At 50.0% G+C, this 16,110-nt stretch overlaps 1 protein-coding gene across 1 annotated transcript in view; it reads left to right on the top strand.

The window, feature by feature from the left end:
- Uch (Ubiquitin carboxyl-terminal hydrolase) overlaps positions 1-16,110 on the top strand; it is a 118,854-nt gene that overhangs the window by 29,735 nt on the left and 73,009 nt on the right. The window lies entirely within an intron of this gene.

Raw genomic sequence — 16,110 nt, 5'->3', positions numbered from 1 at the left:
GAAATATTGAAATAATGGTTTCCCTCAGCTATGCCCTTATTTGTTGTGCATCCTCCGAACACTCAACTCTTGGCATTTTTTTTTTTTCTTGCGATATAAGAGCCGCTACACGTGGTGCGAGAGCGCATTAGTCCAGTTTCGCGGCGCGACCCCGCAGAGAGCCGGTGATTGAGTGACGAGTGTGTGCCGCCAACTTTCTTTTTCTTTCGGGAGCGTTGCAGTGTATCAGTCCGATGGTTAGGGGTGGGGGGTGGGGGGTCGGCAGAGGCATTCGTCACGTCACCTCTTGGGCGCTCTGGACGTTTCTTCTCCCACGCAGCAGCCAGCCACTTTGCGCGCGAATCTCCTGGGAGGTGCGGCGGCGGCGTTAGACACAGCGCGCGCCCTTTCTTGGTCGAAGGCGTGGCGCGAGCCAGCGTCGTGCAGTGTCTGCCGCTTGGGTGCTCTAGGGGAGCGCGCTTTCTCGGCGCTACCAGACCGGTAGTCGCCTGCCGCGCTGGACGCCATTTGTTTCAGCGCCCCCGGTGTGTGTGTGTGCGCGCGCCTCCCTGAAAGCACGCGTTCCGCTTTGACCGCGCCTTTTCGTTTTTTTGGAAGGCACTAGATTCACTGCCCGTGCGCAGTTTGTTTGTACCTTGCCGCGTCGTCACTCTGTGGTCGCTTTCTCACGGGCTGTTCTCTCCTCGGCTCTGCGTTGTCCTTCCGAATGCGCCCGCGTCGGTCGGTCCGTCTGCCCTGCTTTCATATTTCTGATATGTTTTCGACGGGAAGTTAGCCGACGCTTCCCAAAATTTGTTTCGCAATTTCACGCTTGGTTATCCTCTCGCACCCTCCTACGTAGGGGTCAACTAGTGGGCTTACGCTTACTTTCGTCTCCCGTGTGTTTTCCGTGAAGCGAGGTGGTCGAGCCTACTTCTGTGAGCCTGTGTTCGAAAATTTGTCCGCAGGTCAGGCATGTTGCGTTCCGTTCTTTTTTATGTTTTGGTAGGTATCGACTCCATAATTACGACACGGGGCTTCAGCCTCACGAGAGTGCAGTCTGGTCGCGAACGATCCGCCTTTTTTTTTTCTTTTTTCCTGTGCTGCCCTCTGCCGCCCTAGTTGGATGGAGGCGAGGAAGGGGGGGGGGGGGTTGTGTTATGAACTGGGGCAATCGAGATCGTCAGCACCAAAGCTTCCGAGATATATGAGCACGTAGAGACCACGGAGGTTATACTAAAGCTTCACTAGCATCGATCTGTTGTGTGACCAAGAATCTCCTCTATATATATGACAGTCCTCCAAAGAGCGTCCTCTGTATGTAGAGAGGGCGCATGAGAAAGTGGCAACTTCAAGCCCCGCCTGTGAGCTAGCCTTGCCGCACACGACTGCAAGACGTGACTGCACATTTTTTCGCTATCCCTACGCATTCTTGGCAGTTTGCGTATCGCAATGACATTCGCGTTGTATACCTGAGCATCGGCTGACTGCAGTGGTGGCTACGTGATCATAGATTAAAGCGTGATGACGTCATATGACGCCACGGTAGTGTCGCTACTTGGTCACCACCGTAGCGTCACCACTATACCGTCAAATGTGTGTAAAATCACTTGCACGCAGCGTGGTAGTTGCCCTATAGGTATGTATGTAATCCATAAGAAAGTTGGGCCTATTCTTTCGTAGTTTTCCGTCCATTTCCGTATTTATTTCCGTATTTCCGTATTTATGCCAAGGTTTGGCCTCCGTGTTGTCACACTGCTGATGACGTGGTCAGCGTTTCGATTCTCGCTTCGCCGTTGCGGCACGGCCGCATTCCGTTGGGAGCGAAGCGTAAAATACATGCCTGCGTGTGCTGCGATTTTCTACGCTTCGTGGTTTTATATGCGCACACGAGATGGCCGAAAGTTATTCTTAACCCTCTACGAACTACCTCGTATTCCGTACGTGAGGTTTGACGGCGGGTGTATGAACTATGGCGGAGCCGTTAATTACCGCTTGAAGCAGCGTGTCACACCGACTCCAAGAAGCGAGCTCTTTTTTTATTCCCATGCGTGACCGAACTGTCGGGTCGACGACGCTGCGAAAACTGCGTGCGTATGCGGCATTTGCACAATTAAGGTGGTGGGGTGGTATTGGTTAGAAGAGGAGAAATGCACCTAATTTCTGCAGCCCGGTATGGAGCACGGCGCAGTGCACGCCTTAAGGTGGTGCCTCGCTAATACGCACGCGATTAATGTGAACAGAGTTCCTTCTTTCAAATTGGGCGCCAGCTGCGATCGCTGTGCGTGCGACATAGTTGGCTCGGTAAGAATTAATGGTGGTTTGGGGTGGTGGTTGTTCCCGTCCCGGTGTCTTTTATTTTGTCGCATCCTGAGTCCCGCCAAGAATCGCACGCGTCGGTAAAGCCGCGGGGGGTGCTGCTGTTTTTTGTATACGCAGGCGTTACGATTGAAAGCGTGTGGTGAGTGTGTTAGTGTTAGTTATGGGGTTCCGGCAGTTTGCGGGTAGGTAGCCTGCATCGAGGAGTGCAGGGCACGAATGAAGTTATCGGTGTATAAATTGGGTCCACGTAGCTATTTCTGATCGTTTTCTTTCGGTTCCTCTAGCCTGCGAAAGCGATGAAGCTAGTGAGACATTTCGAGTCGTATACTTTTATCACATCAACGAACATTTCACTTAACGCGAACGCGTGTTCCAGACTAACAAAGAGGAGGTGGGGGGGGGGGCATCGTTAGACATAGAGTTTCTTAAAATTAACTAGAGGGCACTCTGGCTCTGCGATCGTTCAGCGACCATGGGAATGATGGGTAGTACACACATTTGCCTAGTCTTCGTACTTGCGGGCGGTGAATCGTACTTGCGGCTTCGTTTATTGCTGGTTACGGTTTCGTTTTGAAGAAAACGAAACCTTTTGAACTTCGTGACCTGGCTTGAAAAGGTAAGCTTTAAAAAAATAAGGTGATGAAGCACAACCGCTGAACAATTGCTGATTTTTTGTTTCGTGAGAAAATTAGCTCCAAGCCACACGAACACAAACAAAGCCAGAAGCAGGCCAGAAGTACGAAGATTAGACAAATGTGTGTACTACCCATCATTCCTATGCTCGCTGAAGCGCCGTGCGTTGCAGCTCCCGTAGACACTAGCGCCAGAGTTCCCTCTAGTGTATATTAGGAAACTCTATGTCGGTAGACTCTCAGCATTCGATTCGGCGCTGAGCTCATTTACTGCAACAGCTGGTTCTCAAGGCGGTAATGGCTGCTGCTTCCAAGAATAACTTGTCGATGTACTCATCGTCGTCTTCGACCACTCCAGTGATCACTATTAGTGGTGTATATTAACTGGAATAACTGTTAACCAAAAGGGGAGGGTAATGGGCGGATGAGCGCAGAATTAAGTGAGGGTCATGTGAGCGTATAGCAGCACCAACTGCCTGATACGTTCTTCTCTACGTATATAACGTAGTGGCTCAATAAGCATTTCGTAAATAAACTTCCAAATTCAGGTAACGATGACGCTGATACGCGTTGAGCGCATATAAATGCTCAATTAGTTCGTCTTTAATCATTTCGCCCTCCCCCCGTGGTGGGCGGGAGGAGATAGAAGTATAATGGCTAAGCTACGCGGTTGCATTTTGTTGTCTTGTTAGCACATTCACAGCAGTTGCCTGCACACAGCTGAATTGGACACTGCAAAACAACTGTTAGAATTGCGAACTTCTATGGCTGCGCATAGCCACAGGGATCAGAGCATTCAGTTCTCAACTGCAAATGACCGCATCCCCAGTGGCCGTGTGTGTTTTAAATGACCGTTTTACAGCGAAGGCTGTACATGGCTAGGAGAAACGAAAAGCCATTCGGTGTCAGTGTCACGTGTGGTCTCCATTGGCTGTGCTATCAATTACGTCGTTCTCACCTTCATGCCAAAGTACGCGCACCTTGGCTATGCTGTGAGTGACGTCGTCCAACGTGGCGCCGAGTACGCACGCATCAGTTTCCATACTGAGCTTCCACATGGGTGAGCCACGCATCTTACGAACTCCCGAAAAGCGGACTTCAGAAGAGCGGCGACAATGAAAACGTGCCAGAGCTCGCATTCGCCGGGCCGATGGTGCTGTCCAGGCGCAAAAACGGGCTCGGGAGGCTGAGTGTTGGCAGCGAATGCGTATACCGATGATCCGGCAGCCTTCCAAGTCGCGCTGAATGGCGAACGGCAGTGCAATCGCTGGTGGTGGGCGGATTCTGCAAACCACGCCGCCTAGTAAGCTCGCGATGTCAAACGCTTGCAACAACGGCGCGCCGAGCAAGCGGAGTTGTGGGCACAACAGCGTCAACGTGATTATTAGAGATTTTTAGTTTGACGTTTTTACGCTCCGCCTAGCAGCTAAGCGGAGCGGGAACGCGAGTGCGCATGCGCCCTCCGCTAAGGCCTTGAGCGGGTTACCGGAGCGGAGAATACGGTCCGCTTACGAGCAGCCTATAAGCGGAGCGTGGTGCGTCGCTGCCGTTTTTGCAAGCGGAAGGGGGATAACGCGCGCGCCCTCTCTCGTGCTTGCAGCAACTGCTCATTTCAAGATGGCTTCCTCCAGAGATGGCGCGCTTTCCGCGAGTGCTGCAGCTTCGCCGTCACCTGCCCAGCGCAAGCCGCGAAAACACAGTTTCAACAGTGAAAAATAAAAACGCCGCCACCACACACGCTTCAAAAGCGCAAGCAACACACAGTGAATGCTTGCAATGGGTCTGGAACGGAACCTTGCTGGCTTTTGAGCGGCTACTATAAAATCGGAGCTTGCTTCTTTGTCAAAAAATAGACGATTAGTACATTGAAAGTAGATTTCTAAATACTTCACGAAAAGATAATTTATACAATATTGTTTTGCTTTGTATACGTGAAAAAATGTTTTTTTTATTTTGTTTACCGGCGATGAAAACGACCAGAGGGCGTTGCAACTGCGAAAGGTCCGCTTCGCTGCCGGCAACGAATAACTAAAAGAGAAAAATCAGCCGCCGCTCCGCTGCGGCTTCGCGGGTGCTCCCGGAGCGGGGAGGACCACAAAAACGTCAAACTAAAAACCTCTATTGTGGGAGTCCGTTCGCCGAGGCAAACTGCCGCTTTCGGCGGTATAGTATCTCCAGCGGCGCTTTTGGCTTCGGCTGCGACGTCTGTGTGTGTCATGTGAAATGAACGCTGTGATAAACCTAAGCCAAACGCGTGTCTAGCCTCATTAAGAAGCACGAACACGTAACCGCTGATTGTGAATGGCTCTCAGTGCGGCATCGGGTTGAAACCATTGCTGAACACTGGGGCCGCATGTGCGTTAACAACTATCGCTGGTTAACCAATCGAACGGAGGGCTTGGGCAGTGATTTTTTTTATTTTTTCTGCTATGACAGTGATGCTGATAAAGAGGAGCTAGCCTGAGGATGACGAAATGATAACGGTGATCGTCATCGGCGTAACGGATGGGACAGACGCAACTCGGTTTTGAGTGATCTATTGCTGTCGCATGCAGCAAGAAAGCGCAGGCTAATTATGTACGCACGGACAAGCTGGGGGGGGGGGGGGGGCACAATAGTCATGAACAGTGCACAAAAGACAAGCTTACGTATACGAAGACGCGCTTGAGTGCTGGAGTGCACTTGCTGCTTTACTGTAAGGAAGGCCCGCCTTATATAGGCTAAGAGGTGCCATGATATCAGTGACTTATAATAAGACCAGAAAAAGAAGCACTGAATATGGTATTATAGTCCAAAATTGTGGTGCGCAAGGTAGTGCAAGAGTATGGGCAGACGGGCTTACTTGAGTGCCAAAATTTGATCCTTTGGGAGCTTCAGGGAACCACTCCAGTTTGTTCAGACTCAAGTTTAGCGGCTGCGACGAGCTTACGGAAACAAAGCATGCGCGGAACAGCAGTTTCGTCTGCTACAGTCGGTATATATACTCGTCCAGTCGGGCCAAGATAGACGCGTCGAAGCGAGACATGGGCCTAGAAGAAGGGACACAACACTCTCTGTGTCTGTCTTGCTTTGCGCTTGAAGTTTGTTACTGTGTTACCAACAATGCCGGCTGTCTACGCGTGCCTTGTGAAATCACTGCGCGTTTTCTTTCTGTGACTTGTGTACTCATGCTCTTGTCAGCCAACGGTCCCAGTAACTTCTTCTCTTTGCTGTCTTAGTCGCATAAAGCTTGCTTGCTTGTGCCGAAACCAGACCTCTGAAAATTACAAATCGGTGACGAAGCAAAACAACGTGCGTGATATCTGCAGTTATGAAATGAGACCGCCGCGCGACCTAGTTTGTTTTATAAGCGAGGCTGTTGGTGTACCTGCTGGCATAAGAAAATGAGAGTCGCTTTGTTTATTGAGTGGAACTATGGGGCCGGACGACCGGCGATTGTAACGCTTATTGTAACGATTGTAACGATTGTAACGACGGCAGCGAATTCGTATAAACAGGCACACGAAGCTTGCCACAGTCTCGACACTACGGGTCTGAGCGGCACCGGCCTCAGTCGGGATGTACTTGCAGCTTCGGAAACTGAGCAACATCGCACACCTATGCATGCGCTCATTCACTCTCTTCGTGCACGTGTATAGAGGTTCAACACACATAGCGAGGCTCGTACCCAATTGGCCTCGGTACGCACCGCTTGCAAGGTACGAATTTTTCTCCGGCGGACGGAGGCTGCAGACTGCACAGTGCATCTGAGCGCCAATTTGTCTCGCCTGCAGGCGCGCGGGCTCTATGCTCCGTATATTGGTTGCAGCTTGATTCCTTATAAGTATGCAATATGGGGAGAGAGGAAGAAAAGAAATGAGCGGATAGAAAAGGAAAAAAAAAGTGAGGGCAAGGCAGCGAAGAAGACCCGCGGGGTCATTGTCGGCGTCCATTAATAAAGGGCCAGTAGGGGGGCGAAGGAGCAGGGCGATTTGCGCAAGCATGCGGCGTGGTGCGCTGTGGTGCGCGCGCATAGCGTAGCTTCAGTTATAGCAAGCCTTGTGCATCTACTATACGCTCGACGGAGGAGGGGAAAGAGAGAGAGAAGTTGCAGGTGCCCCCGAGATGGATAGCCCCTGTGCTGCCCCGGGCGCCCCCCGACGAAATTGGCTCGCGGGCCGTATAGGAGTATATGTAAGTTGAAAAGAACAAAAACAAGATGCATCGGATCCTATACCGAACCCCTCACCACGCATCGCCCGTGCTTCTCTCCCCGCACTCGCCTACTTCCAACACTGCAATACCCTCCCCCGTTAGCCGACCTGCCAGAAAACGGAGCTTTCGATGTTTTTGTGCCCGTACGTAGTATATAGATCGATCGCGCATAACAGCCTGACTGTGGTGGCATCCGCGCACGGGGACAGCAGCGCCATCGGCCGAGCAGATCCGCGCGGTAATGAGGTATGCCGGATTGACCCGATGTGCCGGGGTACACACATACCAGCATAACCACCACCGAGCGAGCGCTGTGCCGTCATTCAGTGGCTCTCGACTCGGCCGCAGCTCGCCGTGCTTGCGATTCACAAGCGCTGGTCCATGAACGTTTTATAGGAACACTACGCGACAGCTCGCGCTTGCCCTCTCTGCTATTTTTGTCTTTTTTACGCACGCTATGAAACAGGTTAACACGGAGTCCATGCATGTATCCCTGCAGAAACTGTCGAGGTATAAGAAGAGGTATATATAGGTTCTCTTTTTGCTTACCTCATTATGTGTCGGAGATCACTCGCTCGCTCGAACTCTCGTTACACACCATCTCCTTTGTGTGTGAGTTTCTAACTATTCGGACATAAAATTAAGGGGTGTCCGACCACGGATAACTGGCACTTGGAAGTGTTTTAAACAGATACCAGGATCGCTGCTGCTTACCCAAGGTATCGAGCGCAGCACCTCGACCCGTTTGTCTTCAGAACCATTGACTAACGTCCTAGCTCAAAACCTCACGACGGAACTGTGGTTATTGCACGTCAAGTAGCCTCTATAGAGGCACAACGTCTCTTGAATCTTTAAAGGGTGACGATTCTCGTAGCTTACTCCACTCCGCCGTATAAAATATTCTGTATGCATCATCTCTAAGCAAGTGAGAGGCTCGAGAAATGCTGATATTTCATTACGACATTAAATTTGGTTTTCGCGTAGCACACGTACTAGCTTTGACGTGACGCCATGGGCTACAGCGTCAGACTGGTGAATTCGCGCAGCAGTTTCTCTAGTTACAATCACGTCGGAAACGGTCGCTTGAGCATCGCCAACGGGGCGACGGAGTGGGGTGGCCGTGATAAAACATCATGATATCTTGTTATTAGAAAATCTTTCGCGTAATCGAGTGTTTTTTTTTTAATAAACGCACATTCACCCGCCTGTGCTCTATAGCTGCCTGCTAAGTTCGAAGTCGCGGGTTCGATTCTCGGCCATGGCGGCCGCGTTTCGATGAGTGTAAAATGCAATACATCCCCTTGCAAGATTCAGATGCAGCTTTAACGAATATCAGGCGTTTAAGACCGACTCGGAGTCCTCCACTATACGACGTTTCTCATAATCGTGTCGTGGTTTTTGCGCGAATAATAAAAAAAAAAAAACGTAAATTTTATTTATTGGCTGCTGCGTTCCGCTTAGAATTGTTTTTACACTTTGGTGCTGCCCACATTTATGTTTCATAGCGACTGAACTCGTCCGCTTCGCATTATAAAAAAAAAAGAACTCTGGTATTATCTCGTTCATTTTCATTCTCTACGAGTGGTAGCCGCTGCTGGGGTTGAAATGGAATTGGTACTCGCGCTTGAAGCGATCTTTAAAAAACGGGAGCCCCTGAAGTGATCTTGAACTGGTATGACGCATGGTGGCCGAAAATGAAGAATAGATTGATATGTGGAATTTAACGTCCCAAAACCACCATATGGTTATGAGAGACGCCGTAGTGGAGGGCTCCGGAAATTTCGACCACCTGGGGTTCTTTAACGTGCGCCCAAATCTGAGCACACGGGCCTACAGCGTTTCCGCCTCCATCGGAAATGCAGCCGCCGCAGCTGGGATTCGATCCCGCGACCTGCGGGTCAGCAGCCGTGTACCTTAGCCGCTGGACCACCGCGGCGGGGCCGAAAATGAAACGAATGGTCGAACGAAAGAACAGCACGTTATATGACATAGCGCTGTGTCCTTTTGTGTGGCCGACTCGGCCTTTTCTTCTCATTTTCCGTGATGCGTTATACAATTTCAGGTACGAAAAACAAACAAGCCCAATCTTGAGCACGTGAAACGGCCTCTTTCTGGCCGTGGTCGTGTGACAAAAGGTTCGTTCGGTACGCGATAGGTGGCGTTACCAGCCGTGTAGTGAACGGACGTTTTGTTTTCTGCAGTTACGCTGGGCTTGTTTTCTTGTCAGGCTGGCATAGATGGTTTTCTTTAATCATGTAGTTTGTTTTTTGGATGCGTACAGGCAGATTTTGTATTTTTAATTTGTCCCGTCATTGAAAAACCTTAAGAAATGGTATTCACAGCGGCATTCTTATATAAGCGCGCCTTGTGGAGCTCTATCATTCGCGGTGAAACATAGAATGGTGAACTTTCATATTATAGCTGGTAAAATAGAGTGGAGCGTTGTCAGTGGGAGCAGCAAGCACCCCCCTTCCCCTCCCCTTCTCCCAACCTCACAAGAGTAAAAATTAAAAAAAAAACTTGGCCCCGCCTCTGGTGGTAAAAGCTATAAAACGTCGGCTATATGAATGATAACATTTGTTTGGGGCTGTCGTCATGAAATAAATGCTAAATAATGAAACATATTCGTGTTCGGTGCGTCTTTCGCGTCTCTCTATACAATTCCGCCTCCATCGGAAATGCAGCCGGGACAGCCGGGATTCGATCCCGCGACCTGCGGGTCAGCAGCCGAGTACCTTAGCCACTAGACCACCGCGGCGAGGCGCACGAACTCTCTTAGCGCGTCTTTCTTCGGCTTGCCACGCCGAGCGATTTCTGCGAAATTTTTCAGGGAACTATTCGAAATGTATATGAACGGCCACTCGGTAAAAAACGCGTCTGTTTTCATTTAGCGGCCCATGTATGTGGGGCCCTCATCACTTCGGCATAGTAGCTCCGTGTAGTTGTCGTGGCATCCATACGGAAACAACAAGGGCGGGAGCATTCAGCGTTTGCGGCAAAACCGCTGCTTGAAGCGCCGCAGAAGAACGCTGGGAAGACGGCTGAGCGTGTACGTATTTTTAAAGCTACCTATAGTAGGAATGTAGAAACGTCATCCTACTCTCTTGTTTTATCACGCAATATTCTCTACGTTGCGTGAAGGGTTAGTCCCTTATTAGTTTTAGTCGGAATAGCTTTCCTATACTGCCTCCATTCTAAGCGTTTTTCGTGCTGACTATGACCCTTTGAAGTATCTTACAATTTTTCTTTTTCTTGTCCGTCCATTGTGCCTTGGGCCCTCCTTGGAGTTCGGCTCTTCTTCCTCGTAGCCTAAACTGAATGGTGGGCGTGTCGAGTCCCGCCGTTTAATTAGAGAGCGGCTGGGGTGTGCGTGTCATTCACGCCGCCGCCTGTAAGTGCGCGGCTTTACTCTCTCGGCTCGCCCTCTTGCGCATTGTGGCTGCCGTTGGGGGCGATACTTTGGGCCGCTGCACTGTAGGGCTCTTTTAACGACGACAGTTTTTCTTTCTGGGGACCTCCGACGCAAACATTCTGGTCTATCTGTCTGTGAATTTGTTTGTTTGTCCACTCTTAACGGCACCGGCTACTTGAAACGGCCGACCCCATCCGCAGCGCCCACCAATGTTGCTCAAGATTTACCGTTCGTACTTGTGCGATTGTCAATTAATAAGCAATTATTGCGCGTGTCTGCAGGGCACCATAGCAACACGTATATATTCTGCATGTGAATCTTACTAGAAAAGGCATACATACGTAATTTTAAGTACCGTAGCGCTTATCACGCCGCGCTCACCATGCAACGCTTGCACGGAACGGGGACTGTTTCCAACGCTTTGCTAAGACGAGACAGACGGTGGTGGCACTTACCCGTAGCCTTGCGTTCTACACCTTATCACCTCTGAGACGGGCGCGCACGCCCGGCTCAGAGCCACGCGCTTCGTTTTCCAAGAAAACTGCCAGATGGCGCTCATGTCTCATGTGTGACGTCACTTGATGGGCTCGTTCGCCTCCGCTGCCCGCTTCAGGCACTCTATAACGCAGCGCCTCCAGAATACCATTCACCGATTTTCTTGCGCAGAACATCAAATAAATTGTTCACTCTTTCCACGCGCAAGACTATCGTATTTCGACGACATTTGCAGATTAACATCCAGATACAGGGCCATTTTTTTTTTAATTTAGAGCGTGCAAACACGGCCACAAGACGAAAGTCGAGACACCCCAAACGCTGTTAAGAAATCGCGAGAAAGTCTTACTGTCGTTCATTTTACGCGCCAAATGTTTAAAGCGTACTGTTATCAATGTTCGAAGCGGTCATACGACTATCCTGTATACACTTCTGAGCAACTGTGGAGCTTAGTAAGTGTAGAGAAGATATATTATGTTGTCAGAAAAGTCAGTTCCCGCGTTGCGCACTTACTGACATCGACACACACCGTGACGTTATATGGCCACAATATCAGTTCTGGTGACTTCACGCACCATTATGGCTAGCTGTGACGACGTCATGGTATACCAAGACGTACGAAGCGACGGCTGTAGCGCGTCAGCAACGGAGGGCCGGAGCGGAGTGGTCAACGTCTCGAAATCTTGTGGAAGCTCGTGACGAGTAGCTCATAAAGTGCCGTAACGTCAGGTTACGGAAAGAACCGTAACTAGATTTTTAAGACATGTAATTAGTTTTATCATGTTTCACTCGCGCTTATCGTTACATTTCTTGGGCTCTATAGAGGGCCCCAGCTTTAATTTGTCGCACAAAGAAACTGAAAAAAAAAAAACGTCCACTAAATGTTTTTTTTTTTTTTTTTGCAGTTCACTTACACACGAAACGCTAGACGAGTTCTTTTTTATTTCCTCTTTGTTCTCCTGTATTCCGCTAACACCTCGATGCTTGCCTCGCTAACCTGCCCGCTAGCGAGGCAAATATTGACTCTTTTTCCCGTGATGGATGTATACGTACAGTGAAACTCGATGTATGTAACGATCGAGGCGTTGATCGCGCGCTCACGACTTGTCCGGCCATCGTATTTATATGTATATACTGCGCGGCGTATACCGCCACCTCTCGGCCCTGCAAGGATAGAGAACAGCGCTGTCTGCGAGATCGTGACTGCTGCCGTGTTTCGCGCACGCCGCTGCTGGCATGTGTAGTGTAGTAGTGGTGCCGTGGTGGGGATGCCTTCACCGCTGACCCCTAGGGGTCGTCGCGGTCGCGACCCCGCATTTGCCACGCGGCGCGCGTGTCGCGTCTCCCGCCGGGCACGCCGCCATCGACGCGAGTCGTGACCCGGCCGCGCGTGCGGTGTTATGTACGCGCTCGACGTCGGGCTGCCGTCGCTGATCTGTTATCTCGGACGAGTCGATCGCTCCCGCTGCTCGCCCCCGTGCGCTACCGTTTTTCACTGCGCAGTGCCGCCACCGCCGCGGTTGGTGAGTAATGGCGCGTTTGGAGAGCAAGGCGGCTACCGTAGTAGCTACACGCATAGAGTTTCCTAAAATTAACTAGAGGGGACTCTGGCGCTGCGATCGTTCAGCGACCATGGGAATGAATGATGGGTAGTACACACATTTGCCTAGTCTTCGTACTTGCGGGCGGCGAATCGTACTATAGCGGCTTCGTTTATTGCTGGTTACGGTTTTTGTTTTGAAGGAAAGAACGAACCCTTTTGAACTTTGTTGTGACCCGATTCGAAATGGTAAGCCTAAAAGAATAAGGTTGTGTAGCGCAAACGCTGAACAGGTGCTTTCTTGTTTTTTTTCGTAAAAAAAAAACAGCTCTAAGCCATACGAACACACACGGAGCCAGAAGAAGGCCAGAAGTACGAAAATTACACAAATGTGTGTACTACCCATCATTCCCATGCTCGCTGAAGCGCCGAGCTTTGCAGCTCCCATAGACACTAGCGCCAGAGTTCCCTCTAGTGTATATTAGGAAACTCTATGGCTACACGTTACTCTTATGGGAATACTGCACTTCGGCGTCTACGGGAGCGCGGGAAAGGATACGTGAAACCGAGCGTGATGTGTAAGATTACGTACATCGTGACCGAATGTAGGTGTAGTAGCGCACATTTGGACAGGCACAGGGTACGCAGGACGACGGAGTGAACGCCTGTGCCGTCTTGCTTTGAAGATGCTGGTACTCCACATTAACACCTATAGCGGGCGAAAGGAACAAAACAGAGTGGTACGACACGAACACAGCGGCAACTACCAAACGAGTGATTGATCTTACGAAGCAGTATACGAGTGTATACCTACCGAAACCGTGCAGCAGCGCACGCTGGCGCGGATGTGTGTATGAGGTTATAACGTGAACTTAGAACATCAATCGCACTCGGGAAAGGTATACGATACGAAGGCGAAGACCTGATTCTGACTTTATGCTTGGCTAAAAATATGCGCTCTTCCACGGAACGCTATGTACGAACAAAGCCAAGCTGCTCTTGTAGCGAAACCGAGCATCCATTTCAGCGGGCTGCAGGAACAGTTATCTTGCTAGTCTTTGCAAAAGTTATTTTGCAAAGATTAGCGGTAGGTTCAAGCACAATTCGCTACAGCACTCGGTGCGCGCGTTAAACGCTTTAACATTCCGGTCGTGGCAACGCACATCGGAGATAACGAAATAAAAGGAAACCGCGTGATAGTGAACTTGTATTTAGGCGCACGTGAAAAAAAATTCAAAAGAAAAACGCAATCTGGCGATTGAGAACTTGGGAAGCTGTATATGGTGTGCAGCAGCGGGCAGACGGCATCGCTTCGCACGTGCTGCTCTTCCGGTCGGCAGCACGTATCGGTGCCGTTCATGCTGTTGTGGAGAAGCTTTTTGTTAGGCGTGGCTTTGCGCTAACTCGTTCTGCGTTATGACGACAAGCAAGTGTCGAAGTGAGGCTGAAGTAAAAACGGAGACGCGAGTGTCTGACTTTGCAGGCAACTGTATACGTTTACGTTCACACGTGTTTCCCGACCCACTTTGTTAATCGAGCGCTAAGTTTACGGGGATCATGGAACGGAGGAACCCGAGAAACCGAAGTTGGATAAACAAATATTATATTTTTATACACTATAAACGTCATAAATCGTAAATAGTTCATTTTGTTCGTGTAAGCCACAACTTTTTTTGTGTGGGTATTTCATGCCTTCCCAGTAATTTGGAGTCGCTAACCCTTCTGTTATCACATCTTTATGTGCCCTCTAACTTGAGCGACGCTTAATATTAGTAGCGTGTTCTTTTTTTTTTTTTTTACCCGTCTCGTTATTCCCACACGCTGAGTGCTTCCAATGTGCTTGCAAACACGCTGGAAATGGTACGTTCTAAAATACGTGGTATACAGAGAAGCCAACTCATCCAAGCGGCATTGTAGTGGCTAGCATGTGCGCTGTGTTTAACTACTCCCTTCGGTTCGATGTAAGCGAATGTACCCGTTATCGTTTTTCTGAAATGCAAACGCCGTGACATGGTGATTGTCCGCATATTTCTGTCAACGAAGTGGTGATTCCGCCTTGTATTGCGGTCGTGTTTGCTTCTCTGCGGGGCTCTTGTGTAGTGCGGGCAAGTGGGCTCCTGTAGTTCGCATTTGATTTCTCATTTCAGTGTTAGGACGCTGTCAACACAATAATGGATGGCGTCCCACTGAACGACGTTGCACTTTTGAACCAGTAAACACGCGGAATAAGCTTGCAGTCATGAAAACAACTGCGTTGTTGGCCTTGTGTCGCTGTCTGGTACGCTTGCGTCACTTACGTCTCTGTTTCTTGTAGCGCATTCGTAGATAATCGACTGGGAGCCTATCCATTTGACAATTTACCACTTCGCTTTAATTCGTTCTTTACACGGGACATCTATTGCTCTTGCAGGCTTGATGCGTTTTTTGGAAAGTAAAACGGCCTTGTACGCTCGTTGCAGTCTACTTTATTTATTGATTTGCCTCTTCACTATATCTGTCATTGCCACCTTTCGCGTTGCAGCAGGACCGCCCTGAGCAGCCCTGGTACCTTGGAAGAGCGAGTCTGCCTGCCATAACGTGCCGCCGATGTTCCTGCCTTGTCCTGCGGCAAACCACCGAAGTCGCCACGTGTAGATAGATGGCAGGAGGGGTCAGCCGGCCGGCCGGCCGGCTGGATGGTCGATTCTGTGTCCGATTTTGTGGAGAGGATGAAATGGAGAGAGAGAGAGCTAAGGAAATTGGTGCCGACCACTCCGTTGCGCGCACGAGGGATGCTCGTTGCGATGGGTCGCTTTCCTTTCCCCGGTGTTTATTGAGAGAGGGAACACGCGATCGGCTGCAGGAAAGGAGGGCAGCGCGGGGAGAAGGGAGGCGGTTGCATGTTGCTGGCGGCGCGTTTTTATAGCCGGCTCGCTCTGCAGGAGTCCCAGTCCGTGGGGAGATCAAATCTGTCGGCCCAATCGATTGAGGCCCGTGTAGCTAGCCTTCTCCTGGATATTTCTTTTCTGTTAATTTTTTTTAGCTCTTGCGCACACGCCGGCCATTGGCTGAGCTGGCCGTGAGGGCGTGCGCCCATTTGGCCAATTGGGTTCCGGCCCTTCCCTCCCCCAATCTTCCACCTGCTTGCGACTTTGTTCAATTGCTGTGGCCACAGCGCTCAGTCGCTGCTACTATACTACACTCTTAAAAAAAAAGTAGTGCTACTTGCTACTTTTGGGTAGTAACAGTTTGTCACATATGTTACAACCCTGTTAGTAACGGGAGTTAGTAACGGCAAGCGTAGTCACTGTTACTACTCTTGCCGTTCCTAGCAGCAGCTAGTAAAAGCAAGGGTAGGAATCCTTACTACCGTTGCTGTTACTAACAGCAGGTAGCAACAACAAGGGTAGTAACTGTTACTGGCCTTGCCATTACTACTTCCTGTTAGTAACGGCATATGTAGCAATAGTTACTACTACTCCCATTACTATAATATGGTTGTAACATATGTGACAAGCCGTTGCTACCCAAAAGTAGCAAGTTCCACTACCTTCTTC

Source organism: Rhipicephalus microplus, chromosome 2 (genome assembly GCF_043290135.1).
Source record: "Rhipicephalus microplus isolate Deutch F79 chromosome 2, USDA_Rmic, whole genome shotgun sequence".
In the NCBI taxonomy this organism is placed as follows: Eukaryota; Metazoa; Arthropoda; class Arachnida; order Ixodida; family Ixodidae; genus Rhipicephalus; species Rhipicephalus microplus.
The sequence above is the reverse complement of the archived record's forward strand: the minus strand, read 5'-3'. Positions and strand labels throughout refer to the sequence as shown.